The sequence below is a fragment of the Canis lupus genome, chromosome 28, assembly GCF_003254725.2.
Source record: "Canis lupus dingo isolate Sandy chromosome 28, ASM325472v2, whole genome shotgun sequence".
In the NCBI taxonomy this organism is placed as follows: Eukaryota; Metazoa; Chordata; class Mammalia; order Carnivora; family Canidae; genus Canis; species Canis lupus.
Genome location: NC_064270.1, coordinates 33,998,662 through 34,014,044, shown reverse-complemented (window position 1 = coordinate 34,014,044; position 15,383 = coordinate 33,998,662). Strand labels below are relative to the sequence as shown.

General features: G+C 48.2%; 1 long non-coding RNA gene across 1 annotated transcript; it reads right to left on the bottom strand.

Moving 5' to 3' along the window:
* Nucleotides 1–2,802: 2,802 nt before the first annotated feature.
* LOC125753919 (uncharacterized) lies at nucleotides 2,803–14,203 on the bottom strand. The gene is made up of 3 exons (XR_007406795.1): nucleotides 10,416–14,203; nucleotides 4,966–5,214; nucleotides 2,803–2,979 (listed from the first exon to the last, which is right to left on the bottom strand). It is a non-coding gene; the product is annotated as an uncharacterized LOC125753919 (long non-coding RNA).
* Between the last annotated feature and the right edge of the window lie 1,180 nt (nucleotides 14,204–15,383).

Sequence of the window (15,383 nt, the reverse complement as noted above, 5' to 3'; positions counted from 1 at the left end):
TGCATTAAATAAAAATTGAAAAGGGGAAGTTTCCTTGACTAGCCCTCTGACCGTTCCAGGTATTTAGACTGAAACTTGAAGGGCGTCTGGGTGGCTCGTGGGTTAAGCATCTACCTTCGGCTCAGGTCATCATCCCAGGGTCCTTGGATCCAGCCCCACATTGGGCTCTCCTCTGCGCTCAGCGGGGAGTCTGCTTCTCCCTCTCCCCTGTCGCTTCCCCTGCTTGTGCTCTCTCTCTCTCTCTCTCTCTCTCTCTCGTCAAATAAATAAAATCTTAAAATAAATAAACTAAAACTTGAAAAAATCAGACTTCTCTGGGTGTGACTTAGCTTTGAGGTATCAAAAGAAGACCATAGTAGAATGGCTACTTCATTTAGGTTCTCAAGTCACAGATAGGATGAAGAATTCATCAGAATCTTAGAACTTAATTGTGCATATCATGTGCCAAGTTTACTGGGGAACTGTGTACTCTGTTGATTTTATAGGAGAGATGTAAAATGTAGTTCCCATTCTTTGGAGATTTATAATCTGGTTGTGGGAGAAAAGAATATTAGACCTTACGTTAGCCATGCTTCTTAGTTGCAGAAAATAGAAACCACTCCAGCTAAAGGGTTATGTTTATACGAGGCAGTAAGAAGCTTACAGATTTCCATGGGAACTGGAGTTTCCAAGCTCGAGGACTATACAGCCAAGAGCCATGCAGCTATGAGAAACACCCAGTTGCATTATTCCATTGGAGTACTGCTCCATCACTTGGCTCCTAAGATGCCAGGGGAAGTACAGGCCCCAAAGAATCAAATCTGCCCACCACTGTGCCCTTAAAGGAGGCTCTCCACCTGAGGCTACCACCTACGTTGCTTTCACCTTGTTTAGCTTGGTGGAACCTAGCCCAACGTGCAAGGGAGTCTGGGAAATGCAGGTTTTAGCCTTCCAGATTCTGTGGTAGGGGAGCTAAGTGAATCAGTCTGGATAATCTGCCATGAACATCATGCTCCATATACATGTATTGAACTTCTGTGGGCTCAGGGCTCTGGGTTGCAAAAAGACCTAAGGTGTGATCTTTGCCTTTGAGCCAAGACTGAAGAGAACAAGACGTATGCCTTGAAGATTGCTGACCAAATGTGTGCCAAGTGCCAACGAGTAACATAGACACAGCCACGAGGATGGGCTCTTGTTCACCACAGAGGGCAGCAGTGGTTTCTGAGCCAACCTTGAAGAATGGCTGGCCTGTAGCTTCATGACAAGGAGGAGAAGCAAGGGCATTTCTGCCAGTGGTGGGGAGCCTGCCCATGGTTCTCCCTCTTCTGCTGGCCATGTATGACCTTGGGCAAATCACTTTCTATACCTAGATTATGGTAGACAAAATAATGCCCCTAGAAGGTATCCACATCTTTCTCTCCAGAACCTGTGAATGTCCTACCTTACCTGGCACAAGTGACTAGGCTAATGTAATTAATCTAAGGATCTTGAAATGGGAGGTTATCCTAGGTGACCCCAAACAGGTTCAGTGTAGTCACAAGAGTCCTTATAAGGGAAAGAGGGATACAGGAGAGTCAGAGAAGGAGACATGACAATAGAAGCAGAACTGAGAGAGAGAGAGAGAGAGAGAGAGAGAGAGAGAGATCCAAAAATGCAGCACTGCTGGCCTTGAATATGAAGATGCCAGAAGCCAAGAAATGCAGGCAGCCTCTAGAACCTGGAAGAAGGAAAGAAATGGATTCTCCTCTGGAGCCTCCAGAAAGAATTCAGGCCTGCTGACACCTTGATTTTAGGGTTTCTTGCCTCTAGAGCCGTAAGATAGTAAATATGTGTTGTTTTAAGCTACTACATTTGTGAGTTTGTTACAGCAGCAATAGAAAATGAATACAGGGACTCAGGTTCCTCATCTGAAGAATGACATTGGTCCAAGATAACATGGTATCATGGGCCACTGATAGACTCAGGCCTAGCCCAAAAGTCCATGACCTTTCTTTGGATATAATGCATGAAGGGCATTATATAAGTTATGGCTGCATTTGGCTGCATGTAACAGAAATCCATCTATATTTGCTCAACAAAATAAGTTACTTTTCTCATCTATCAGGAAGTCAAGGGACACTGCCTGGGTGGCTCAGTGGTTGAACATCTGCCTTTGGCTCAGGGTGGCCTCAGGACTCTGGGATCGAGTCCCACATCGGGCTCCCTGCATGGAGCCTGCTTCTCTGCACTCTGCCTATGTCTCTGCCTCTCTGTGTCTCTCAAAAATAAATAAATAAAATCTTAAAAAAAAAAAAAAAAAAGAAGGAAGTCAAGAGGGAGGCAGGCTGGGCAGGTACAAGAGCTTCCAGGACTATGAGGGAACAGGCACAGGCTACTTCTATCTCCTGCTCTGCCATCCTTAGCATGAGGCGTTTGCCCTCATGTTCTCCAGGTGCCTACTGTACCCCTAAAACATTATGTCTACATCTAAGGCAAGAAGGCATTTAAGGCAAGAAGGGTAAAGAAAGGGCAAAGGGCCTGCAATAGCGGAGTCTTGCCCTTATACTAAGAAAACAAGCTTCCTCCAGATCCTGATCCAATCGACTCTTGTTTATACCTTTCAGGCCAGAGCTAGTTAAGCAGCACATTAACACTCTAGTGTGCAGAGCTTTGGGCCTATTATGCTTCCAATTATAAGTCTACAAATCACGTCTGAATTTCTGCTTATATGTGAATCCATTCAATCTTGTATTGCTATAGTAGATGTAGTATAATCCTTCTGAATTTGCTTGTATTAGCTAGGACTCTTTGGTTGCCAGTAACAGAAACACACTTTCAAATGGCTTAAATTTCAAAGGAATGTATTGGCTCACATAACCAGATAGTCCAGCAATTGATGGCTTCAGGCATGGCTGGTTCCAAGGTAGTGTTCTAGGCTCTCCAGCTCTCCATTTCTTGTTTCTGCCTCATGTGTGGGTTGACCTCCTTCTCTCTCAGTGTGGTCAGGCTTTTTCCAGGCAGCTAGGAGAGAGAGCTGTGACAGTTCCAGCCCAATGGAGTCCCAGGTAAACCACATGGTGAAGAACCTTTTCCTCAACTTGGTCTGACATTTCCAGAAAGAACTCTGGCCCTCTTGTATCAGAGCCCCCAAACTCCTCATGTCTGTGTTCAGAGGGACGTGGCCCTATAATGATCCAGCCTGACCTCGGTGCCCTACCAGACCCTGTATTCACAGTCTTACCACACATGGAATTAGGGAGGAGAAGCCTCTCAGCAGAAATCAGGGCACTATTACCAGAGCACTATGGTCTAAAAGTTTGTGTCCTCAACAAAATTCGTATGTTGAAATCCTAATGCCGAATGTGATAATAGGAGGAGTTGGGGCCTTTGGGAAGTGATGAGTTCATGAGGTGAAGTCCTCATGAATGGGATTACTACCCTGATAAAAGCAACCCAGGGAGCTAGCTCACCCTTCTATCCTGTGACAGCACTGCAAGAAATCAGGCAGTCTGAAACCTGGGAGAGGTTGCAGCAAACCCAAGCACGCTGGCACCCTGATCTTGGACTCCCAGCTTCCAGAACTGGGAACAGTAGATTTCTGTTGTGTATAAGCCACCCAGTCTGTAGCATTTTGTTTAAGCAGTCCAAATGGATAAGACAAAGAAGGAACAGATACATACTGTGCAGGCAAAACGAGGGCCCCCCACAGGAACATTCTGTTTTTTTGTTTGTTTGTTTGTTTGTTTGTTTGTTTTTTAAGATTTTATCTCTTTATTCATGAGAGACAGAGAGGGAGGGAGAGACATGGGCAGAGGGAGAAGCAGGCTCCCTGTGGAGAGTCCAATGCTGGACTTGATCCTGACCTGAGCCAATGGCAGATGCTCAACCACTGAGCCACCTAGGTGCTCAGAACCTTCTGTTCTTATCAAAATTTGTCTCCCCTGGAAAGTGAGACCAGACCAAGTAAGGTCTGGGTGGGCCAAGGGGTCTTCCGTGTTACTGAGGTAGGCCATGGTAGAAAAGAAAGAAAGGAGCGAGCCATCAGTCGAGAAGTGCCTCTCAAAGTTTCATGTTCACTAAAATCACCTGAAGAGGGGGATCCCTGGGTGGCTCAGAGGTTTAGCACCTGCCTTTGGCCCAGGGCATGATCCTGGGGCCCCGGGATCGAGTCCCTCATCGGGCTCCCTGCATGGAGCCTGCTTCTCCCTCTGCCCCCCCCACCCCGTCTCTCATGTATAAATAAAATCTTTAAAAGAAAAAATCACCTGAAGGGCATATTCAAACAGAGATTTGGATTCAGGGGGTCCGGGATGGGCCTGAGAACCTGCATTTCTTACAGGCTCCCAAGCAATGCTGATGCTGTTGGTCTCTGGATCTAGATGGATGTTTCTCAATTTTTAAGATACACGTGAATTTCCTGGGGGAACTCATTAAAATCTACATCTGGTTCAGTATGTCTGGGGTGAAAAGAAGTTCTGCATTTCTTTTTAAATTTTTTTTTTAAGATTTTATTTTTAAGTAATCTCTACACCCGACACGGAGCTCAAACTCACAACTCCAAGATCAAGAGTTGTGTGCTCTCCAGACTGAGCCAGCCAGGTGCCCTGAGATGCTGCATTTCTTTTTTTTTTTAATATTTTATTTATTTATTCATGAGAGACACGAAGAGTGAAGCAGAGACACAGGCAGAGGGAGAAGCAGGCTCCCTGCAGGGAGCCCGATGAGGGACCCAATCCCCAGATCACGCCCTGAACCAAAGGCAGATGCTCAACCGCTGAGCCACCCAGGCGTCTGGAGAGTCTGCATTTCTAACAAGCTCTGTGGTAGGTTGATGCTGCTGGTCCACAGACCATACTTTAAGTAACCAGAGTCTAGATCCTGACTCTAGAATGACCTCTCACGCCTGTGGCAGCTCTGATATTCTATGATCCTGTGATGGGTTTTTTCTTTTTTCTTTTCCTAAAAAGAGATCACTTTGAAGAGGAACATGTTCAAGACTTTGCTCACTTATGTGCACGTTGTTAGGAGAGGTACTGATTGGACAGGCTGTAAATGATGCTCATCACGGTTCTTCCCTCCTTCCTGTTGCTGCCTGGCAGGGTCTCCTAGCCAACACCGAGGTGAGGCTCGGGCTGTCAGTTCTGTTGCTTTTGTGTGACCCGGGCAAAGGTGTGTGGGAGAGGACACAATGTGTGATACTTTCTCAGGATTTCCATATTTCTTCAGCCTCTCTTTGGCCATGGAGCCACCTGCTTCCTGTTTGTACAAATAGCAGGGAGTTAGTTTTATTTATTTATTTTTCATTTTTAATAATAAATTTTTTTTTGGTGTTCAATTTGCCAACATACAGAATAACACCCAGTGCTCATCCCGTCAAGTGCCCACCTCAGTGCCCACCACCCAGTCACCCCCACCCCCCACCCTCCTCCCCTTCCACCACCTCTAGTTCATTTCCCAGAGTTAGGGAGTTAGTTTTAGATAAGTATACTGAATTAAGGGGTGCCTGGGTGGCTCAGTCGGTTAAGCATCTGCCTTAGGCTCTAGTTATGATCCTGGGATCCTGGGATTGAGCCCCATGTCTGGCTTTCTGCTCAATGAGGAACCTGCTTCTTCCTCTTCCTGCCCCCCACTTGTGCTCTCTCTCTCTCTCTCTCTCAAATAAATAAATAAATAAAAATCTTACAAAAAATCTTTTTAAAGATTTTTATTTATTTATTCATGAGAGACACAGAGAGGCAGAGAGGCAGAGACACAGGCAGAGGGAGAGGCAGGCTCCATGCAGGGAGCCTGATGTGGGACTCTGATCCCAGGTCTCCAAGATCACGCCCTAGGCTAAAGGCAGGCGCTAAACCGCTGAGCCACCCAGGGATCCCCACCAAAAAAATTTTTAAGTATGCTGAATTATATGGATCTGGTATCAGACCATCAGCACACTCACATGAGGACTTTTTACTGAAGAGACTACTTCCCAAGGTATGGGTAGGAGTAAGGGGAAGCAGCAAAGAAATTGTACTCAGAGGCTAGCAGTGGTGGAGGCGGAAGCTTTAACACCCTAGGACTTGACTTCTTTATTTTTATTTTTTATTTTTTATTTTTTTAGGACTTGACTTCTTAATACAGGTGCACAAGACCTATAGCTGTAGGACCTGCGGCCTTGGGTGCCGTCACTGCCAACTGGGAGCTGGATAAGGAGAGACTACATAATCTCTTTCCTCCCATCCCTTCTACCCCTACAATTTTCTTTTTTAAAAAAAGATTTTATTTATTTATTCATGAGAGACACAGAGAGGGAGAGAGGCAGAGATACAGGCAGAGGGAGAAGCAGGCTCCATGCAGGGAGCCTAATGCAGGACTTGATCCCAGGACTCCAGGACCACACCCTGGGCCGAAGGCAGGTGCTCAACTGCTAAGCCACCCAGTCTTCCCTACCCCTACAACTTCCTTCTGCAAAGGGCATGGTTGCCCAGCATGCAGGCCTGCTTAAGAGCATAAAAGTTATTCCGCAAAGGCACGGGATTTCCCCTGAGGAAGGAGGACCCATGGAGAACCTAACCATGTGCATACCTACACATTTCTGGGTCCTATTTATATTTTCTTTTATTTTCCTTTTTTAATTTTTTAAAGATTTAAAAAATCTTGTTTATTTGAGAGAGAGTGAGGGTAAGAGAGCACAAGCAGGGTGAGGGACAGAGGGAGAGGGAGAAGCAGACTCCCTGCTGAGCAGGGAGCCCAATGTGATTGCGGAGCTCCATCCAAGAACCCTGGGATCATGGCCTGAGCCAAAAGCAGACATTTAACTGACTGAGCCACCCAGGCACCCCCAAATTTTATTTTCAGCTTAGCCTATACCACCTCTTAAGGTGTGGGGTTTCTGATCCATCTTAATCAGACTATAGGGCTTTGGGTTTATGCTATTGGGCCACTATTTATTCCTTTGGAATCTTCAATCTGCTAAATGCCAGGGTGTTGATGGGCACAAAGACAAATGCTGTGTGGGCTCCAACTTTTCTTTTTAAGATTTATTTATGTATTTATTTATGTATGTATTTATTTATTTATTTATTTGAGAGAAGGAGAGAGAGTGAGCCTATGGAAAGTAGGGAGGGGCAGAGGGAGAGGGAGAGAATCTCAAGCAGACTTCCTGCTAAGCGTGATGACCCTGAGCTCATAACCTGGGCCGAAATCAAGAGTCAGACACTCAACCCATTGAACCATCCAGGCACCCCAGTGTGGGTCGCAACTTTAGGAAAGTGCAAGGACCAGACAGTCTGTACCCCATATAGTATGACAAAGGCTGTGCCAATCAGCATCTCTGGACCCTGGCTATTTGAATTCCAAAATGTGAGAGGGCATGGTGAACCTTGGGAAGGCTGTAAGATGATTTACAGAATCAAAGAAAATGCTGGATAACTAGACCTTGAAAAGTACTAGAACCAAAAACTCCAGAGTGAAAATTAGTAGATGACTTCTTTCAGGCATTACTGCTGAGATCAAGCAGCCCCAGTTCAGTGCCATGTTGCTTCAGATTCCCAGGAATCTGGAGAGAGAACATGAAGAGTCCTGCAGGAGCCCACTCCCACTCCATGGCCAGGACAAGGTGGGGCCCTCCTTGGCAGTCCCACCTAGGAAGGAGGGTGATCTGAGCAGAGTCAAACTACCAATGCCAGAAAAGGAATGAGGATGCTTATCAGACAAAAGGAAGTGATGTCTACCAAGGCTGGCTGGAAGGCTGGGCCCCCCTTGGAAAGGAGTGCCAGGGTCAGCTCGGGCAGGGCAGGGCAGGCCTCCCAGAGGAAAGAGCACTCGAACACAAGCGACTTGAAGCTGAAAGCAGGTTCCCCGGCAGGTGTGGGATTGATAGAATATTGCTGGAGCGACACACACAGGTGTGAGAGCAAGCTCTATCCAGGGTTCCTCTCGTTGCCATGACTAGAGTCACCTCAGGGTATGTGATGGTTCATTTTTCTTTTTAAGATTTTATTTATTCATGAAAGACACAGAGAGAGAGAGAGAGAGAGGCAGAGACACAGGCAGAGGGAAGTAGGCTCCATGCAGGGAGCCCGACGTGGGACTCGATCCCGGGTCTCCAGGATCAGGCCCTGGGCTGAAGGCAGGCGCTAAACCTCTGAGCCACCCCAGGCTGCCATGATGGTTCATTTTGTATATCAACTTGACTTGGCCCTAGTGTGTTCAGATATTTGGTCAAACATTACTCTTGGTGTGTCCATGAAGCTTTTAGCGGATGTAAACATTGCAATTGGCAGACTTAATCAAGTAGATTGCCTGCTCCAATATGGGTGGGCCTCGTCCAATCAATTGGAGGCCTAAATAGTGCCCAAGGACTGACTCTCCCCCAAGTAAGAGAGTCCTTGCTGTCTGACAGCGACAGCCTTCAAACTGAGACAAAGGCTTTTTTCCTGCCTTCAGACTCAAACTGAAACATAAGCACTTCCTGGGGCTCGAGCCTGCTGACATTCAGACCAGAACTACACCATTGGCTCTCCTGGCTCTCCAGCTTGCCGACACATCCTGCAGATTTTGGGACTTGCCAACTCTCATAACTGCAGAAGCCACTTCCCTACTTTATTACCTTTTTAAAGATTTTATTTATTCATGAGAGACACAGAGAGAGAGGCAGAGACACAGGCAGAGGGAGAAGCAGGCTCCATGCAGGGAGCCTGATGTGGGACTCCTGGAACTCCAGGATCACGTCCTGAGCCCAAGGCAGCCGCTCAACCGCTGAGCCACCCAGGAGTCCCACTTCCCTACTTTAAAAATCTCCGTATTTTGGGGCACCTGGGTGGCTCAGTCAGTGAAGCACCCGCCTTTAGCTCAGGTCATAATCCAGGGGTCCTGGGATCGAGGCCTGCGTTGGGCTCCCTGCTCAGCAGGGGCCTGCTTCTCCCTCTGCCCTCTGTCTCTCTCCCTTCAACTCACACTCTTGCTCTCCTTCAAAAAAATAAATAAAATCTTAAAAAAAAATAAAAATCTCCATCTCTCTCTCTCTCTTTTTGTATATCCATGCAGCAGATTGCAGCTGGCTCCCTGGAGAACCTTGACTAATAAGGGTGGCCCTCATCAACGTGAGGGGGAATGTTTGTAAGGATGCACAGAGGCTCACAGGGAACCCAGAAGCAGCCGTAGGGCTGGCCTCTGGAAGAATGGAGCGCAGACAGTGGCTGGTGCTCGCCCATCTGCCTGTGTCTATCATAGCTTCCCCGCTGTGCTCTGCACATCTGTTCTGTTCTGCTCTCCCGGCTCCCACTGAGTCTCTACTTCCTCACTACTTCCATGCCCATGTGGTCCCACAACAGTCGCCCCATCTCCGTATCTCTTGCCCAGTGAGCTCAAGCACCCACCACTGGCAGGAAACATGTCCATGGGTCTTGATCAGACTCCTGGGATCAGACTCCTGGGACCTAACTGGTCCAGCTCACCTGGTTGAGCTGACTGCTTTAGGCATCCCGGGAATGGGTGTCCCCTCACTCCCAGCCTGGCCCATTGCCCACTCACCGGGACCCAGAGGCTGGGCAGGGCCTCTGAGAAGGCAGCATGCATGGGCAGGAGACCCAGGCATATCTCATAAGAACCGTCACAGCCCAGGGATCAGAGTTGCATAGGCAGTGGGGTTGGATTGTGAAGAACCTCACATTCGGAGCTAAGGCATTTTGTCTTTACCCCGTGGATCACAGTAGCTATGGACATGCCGTGAGCAGTGATGAGGTCACTTGGCGTGAGCACAGCAAGAATAACAGACTTGGGACCCACAGACATGCTAGGGTTTTTTTAAGATGTATTTTTAAAAAAGATTTTATGTATTTATTCATGAGAGAGAGAGAGAGAGAGAGAGAGAGGCAGACACACAGGCAGAGGGAGAAACAGGCTCCATGCAGGGAGCCCGACAACGTGGGGACTCCATCCTGAGACTCCAGGATCATGCCCTGGGCTAAAGGCAGGCGCTAAACTGCTGAGCCACCCAGGCATTCCATGAAGATGTATTTATTTATTTGAAAGAGAAAGAGAGAGTGTGGGCAGAGGGAGAGAGAATCTCAAGCAGCCTCCCTGCTGAACATGGAGCCCAACTTGGGCTCTATCTCAGGACACCGAGATCACAACCTGATCTGAAACCAAGAGTCGGATGCTTAACCCAGGCGTCCCCACAGATGTGTTTCTGATGGGCTAATTTTTCAACATTTTGAATTGGTGGCCAGCATTTAAAACTTTGGACTTGGGCAGCCCAGATGGCTCAGCGGTTTAGCGCCGCCTTCGGCCCAGGGCCTGATCCTGGAGACTCGGGATCGAGTCCTGCAATATAGGCTCCCTGCATGGAGCCTGCTTCTCCTCTGCCTGTGTCTATGCCTCTGTGTGTGTGTGTGCGTGTCTCTCATGAATAAAAAAATAAAATCTTTAATAAATAAATAAATAAAAATAAAACTTTGGACTTCTCACGTACGAACCCAGCTTCCCAGCTACTTTCGGGCAGCATGGACATCTGGCAGCTCTGATCCCCTCCAGCTGACATTGCACCCCTAGGCCACGGCCGGGCCCTCGGCTGGGGGTTTGCACACCCAGGCGAGGTGAAGAGCCTGCGGAGGTGGAAGGCTGGAGGCGGGGAGACCAAGGAAAAGAAGTTGAAGGCATGAAATTTAGACACAGCTGTGGGGAACAGAGGGCTTTGACACCTACCTTGCAGGAGACTGCCTCCGAGCGATGGACCGTACTTACCTCCATTCAACACGAAAGCAGGTGCTTCATACACCTGCAAAGTCCCACCTTGCTTCCTCATCTTTATTCTGCGTGTGCCTCCTTGGGGAAGGGCGTTAACATGGCATTCGAAGCTCACGGTCAGCAAGAGCCCAGACTGCACTCATGTCCCTGTTCCTTCTGGCTCTGTCCCTTATCAGTTCTCTCCCCGTATGTCCTCATCTTGTCACTTGGTATTTCCCACCCGTCCCCCCATTCTCCTTCTTCCACTTACATGTCTCTACTTTTCCAGGTGCCCAGAGCAATTTGGTTTGCCTGGAAATTCCCTTGTCTTGGGCTCCTCCCAGGAGTATCTTGGAACGTTAAAAAACAATGAACATAAGAAATGCCAAAGCTGGATCACCAGCGTACCCTCCCAGGCAGGGCTGGGCTCAGGTATTTTCCGGCAGGTCTTCTTACACATCCCAGCTCTCTGTGTAACTTTGAAGGAAAACCATTCGATAAATGTCTATGATTAGATTTCACCCTGGGGCAGGAATGTGATTCCCTTAGTTCTGAAATCTCACCGCTCCGGGGTCAGATCCCAGCTTTACCACTTCCTAACTCTGGGGTCGTGGACAAACTGGCGACAATACCAGTGCCTGCTGTGTGGGGTTGTGGGGAAGGATTGGATGAAATAACCCAAAATGAGCGAAGAGCTTAGCCAAGTGCCTGGTCCAGAGCAAATTCCCAAAAAGGATCATCATCAGAAGCAATTAACATGTATTCTACTTATCAATATAACTGCTGCTTTATCCTCTTTGATGCTTCCCCAACATTTCTGAGATAAAGAAGTTGATTTTTTTTAAAGTTGTTTTTTTTAACCTGTTGATTTCCAAGAAAAAATATTGATTTCTTAAAGCAAAATATGTTGAGTACCCATCTTTCTTTTGGCTGCAATGGGGTTCAGTGGGAAGGCTACCCTTTGAGCTTTCACAAATCAAAGTCTCCGAGGTGGGTTTTTAAAAGGAATACTTGCTCTGCTTGGCAGCCAGAGTTCAAAGCCCCGGTGGGAAACTGTAAATGCTACCCTTTAATTGTAAATGAACTCTCCAGGGCAACAAGGGGTGTGGAGTCAAGTAAACATTAACACCTGATTCTGCTACTATCAGTAGTTCCCTTTTACAACCCAGAGCCTCACACACACACACACACACACACACACACACACACATACTCCCCGTTTTGCAGAATGGTTTTGAATTGAAATATACTTTGGGGAAAGCTGGCCGAGGTCCCAAGTAATGGGGTTGCCCACACGGCCACCCCGCAGTTGACTTCTCTCCTTCTGTCACCAAGCCCTGCCTTATGAAGCTGTCTCTTTGGCATATATGTCTTACCCAGGGGGCTGGCCCAAACTGCAGGGTTTTACCTAGAGAATTTGTTTATTTTATTTCAGGAACATAAGATTTTATCTAAGGTGCTTTGACACAGCTCATAATATTGCTCTCCCTCTGCATAAACAGCAAATTCTTTCCATGCTCACCCTGTGCACGTCTCAGGCAGCAGCTCTTCAAGGCTGTGCTGGAATTATAGGCCACTTTGTTTGTGGAATAGCTCGGGAAGCTTGGCACCATCGATTTGCATCAGTGCCTCCGGAATAGCCTTTGCCTTCTCCTTAAAGATACTATCTAAACTGTGAAATTCATTAAATAGCCCCAGAAATGGATCAGGTTATTTAACACAACATCCCTAATGGCGCAATATCTCAGCTGTCTGCACTGATAGCGAACATTGTCTTGGATAGTGTTATCAGCCCAGGACACCCGCTATGAATATTGATCCTGAGCTTGTTACAGCCATCACTTGCCATCAGGACAGGTCAGGGTTGGAACCCACCTAGCATCAAAGCAATTTAAAGACAGCACTCAGGCAGAATGTTAATGCCCATGTTGAAAAAACAAATCAACTCCATGCACAGAGGGAAGGCAGCTTGCTGGATATGGATATATTTATTATATAGGGACACCTCGTGTAGAGATACACGTGTGAGGATGTTAGTGAGTGAACACAAGGCCAGATTGTACCTATGGGAGGTCTCGCTAGCTCCTGGTCATTTACAAAGCAGTGGCCAGAAAGACAATTCCCTAAGGCCCCCTTCCCCTCACCAAATTGATGAATTTTGCCTATTTGTTGGGTGGAGGAATTTCTAAGTTGGGTGAGTAAGAGGGCATATTTTCTATTCCTTCAATGTTGATGGGAGACAGAAAGGTGTTTCTAATGAGTCATCTATTTCCAGAAGCCACACGCATAACTTGTGCTGGACTGAGCTCATATATCAGAAATATAGGGGGAAAAATAAAGGCCAGGAAAATTAAAAATAGCTAAAAGAAGTCCTTAAAGATTGAGTCTTTAAAAACATGGTTTCTCTGTGCTCTTGTCTTTGTCTCCAATTTGTTGCTTCTCCCTTTGCTGCTCCTCTTCTAAATTTAATACCTATCGACCTCGAAGGAAAGGTGATTCATATCTTTTAAACAAAAAAATTTTGAGCCATTTTATAAAGTGAAATGAAAATGACCCAGATGGGGGTTGCTCCTGGCTGACTGCAGCTTTCTCTGTCGCCCTGGTTTGGGTACAGGGTGCCTCTGGAATGCCAGCCCACCTACCCAGGGGGGAAATGGCTGCAAGGTTGCTAACAAGAGAACAGATAAGAAGACAGATCGTGGGATGCCACAAATATCCCTTCTAGAGCTACCTTAAGGTATCTATTTCTACCCTGAAGAACCTAAATGTGGAAGAGAAGTGAATGTGGGTGGGAAAAAAGTAAAAGGAGGCCGGGATCAATATGGGGCGGGAGGGAGAAAGAAAAGGATATTAAAAAAAAAATCAAGTGAGATCTGGGTGAGAAAGAGTTGTCAAAACAGAAAGCAAAGTTACCCTATCAGTATGTGTTCCGGAAGGTTCTGTGATGTGCAATCCAAGTTCCTGGGTGCCACTGTTTATTTCCAGGGCCACCTTTTCTTTGGTTTTCACAGGGCGTGCATTCCCTCTGGTGGGAGGTGGGCCAGGGGGGCTGGGGCAGGGCACTTCCCTTCCTGCCTTCCCGTAAAAGCACAATCCATCATAGCTTTAGGACCAGGGCCGGTTTGAATTTCGGCAGGGCTTTAAAATCGGCAGGGAATACAGGGGCCGCCTCTGGGAGGGGCCACAGGTTTGAATGAGAAAAGCTACAAGGGGCCGGCACGTAGGGTCTTCCCTTCAATAACAGATGGGATTAACAGCGCCCCACCCACCCCCGCACTTTAATGAGGGAGTTTCTCCTCCTCTTCCTACTGCTACCTTCTCGGACAATATTAATTGCCAAGTCATTGTTTGGAAGCCCCATGGGGGCAGGGAAGAAAGGAGCAGCAGAGTTAGAAGTGGTTCTGGGCAGAGGGGTAGGAGAAGCCTCAGAATCTGCCGCTGGGGCAAATGATCCCTGCTCCTAGACTGACCCCCAAGCCACAAAAAGAAAAAGGAACGTTAGGATGGGCCTGGCTGCTGGAAGTTTCAGGAGTCCACGGGATGGGGGGGGGGGGGGGGGGGGGGGAGGGAGACCCGCTCCATCATCCCTGTTCTCTGACCTTAAATTCAAACCAGACAAGCATCTTTGAATCTTTTTTCTTCTTGGGGCTAGAAGGGGAGGTGGGGCCAAAGACGCAGCCTGGGTCCCAGGGACCCAGTTTCTGTTGCGAATGATTGAATCTGTGACTGTGAAGAAGGACTGGAGGGCCTCAGGGTTGTGCCTGGCGACTCAGCCAGGGCAGCCTCCCCCCCCCCCCCCCCCCAGCCACCTGGCTCACCTGCCTTACCTGGCTCACCTAGCTCACATGGCTCTGAACCCGCAAGGCGCCAAGGTTTCCAAAGCGGCGGGACACCCTAGCGGGGGCCCCTATCCCCCCCTACTCCTCTCTGACCCCCCGCGGTTAGGCCCCCCGTTTGGGGCAGAAGGGAAAGCCTGGGACACAGGGCAGGTTTCGTCTCCCTCCGTTTGGGACAGGGCAGGATATACTGGAAAGGGTCCCGGAAAAGAAGACCTCTCGGTTCAAATCCGGCCGAGGTCACCGGTCAACCGTAACCTCGGGCAAGGCTCTTCTCATCTCTGATTCTCAATTTCCTCATCTTTATTTTTTTTAAGATTTTTATTTACTGGGATCCCTGGGTGGCGCAGCGGTTTGGCGCCTGCCTTTGGCCCAGGGCGCGATCCTGGAGACACGGAATCGAATCCCACGTCTGGCTCCCTGCATGGAGCCTGCTTCTCGGTCTCTGCCCCGCCCCACCCCGTGTGTGTGTGTGACTATCATAAAAAAAAAAAAAAAAGATTTTTATTTACTTATTCATGAGACACACACACACAGAGGCAGCAACCTAGGCAGAGGGAGAAGCAGGCTTCCCGCAGGGGCCTGATGTGAGGACTGGATCCCAGGACCCCAGGATCGCGCCCCGAGCCAAAGGCAGACGCTCAGCCCCTGAGCAACCCAGGTGCCCTCAATTTCCTCATCTTTAAATGGGGACGAAGGTCTTGCCAGGCCGCTCCCACCTCAGAGGGATGCTCAGAGAACCCAGTGAGACCGCGCAAGCCCGGGGGCTTTGTAAACTGTAAATCGTGAGAACCTTAGAGCTTTTAAGCCGCGGTGGCCAGCTCTGAGGCCCTCACTGTGATTCCCCGGCGGGGCAGGAGGTGTGCAGAGCACTGCCTTCCA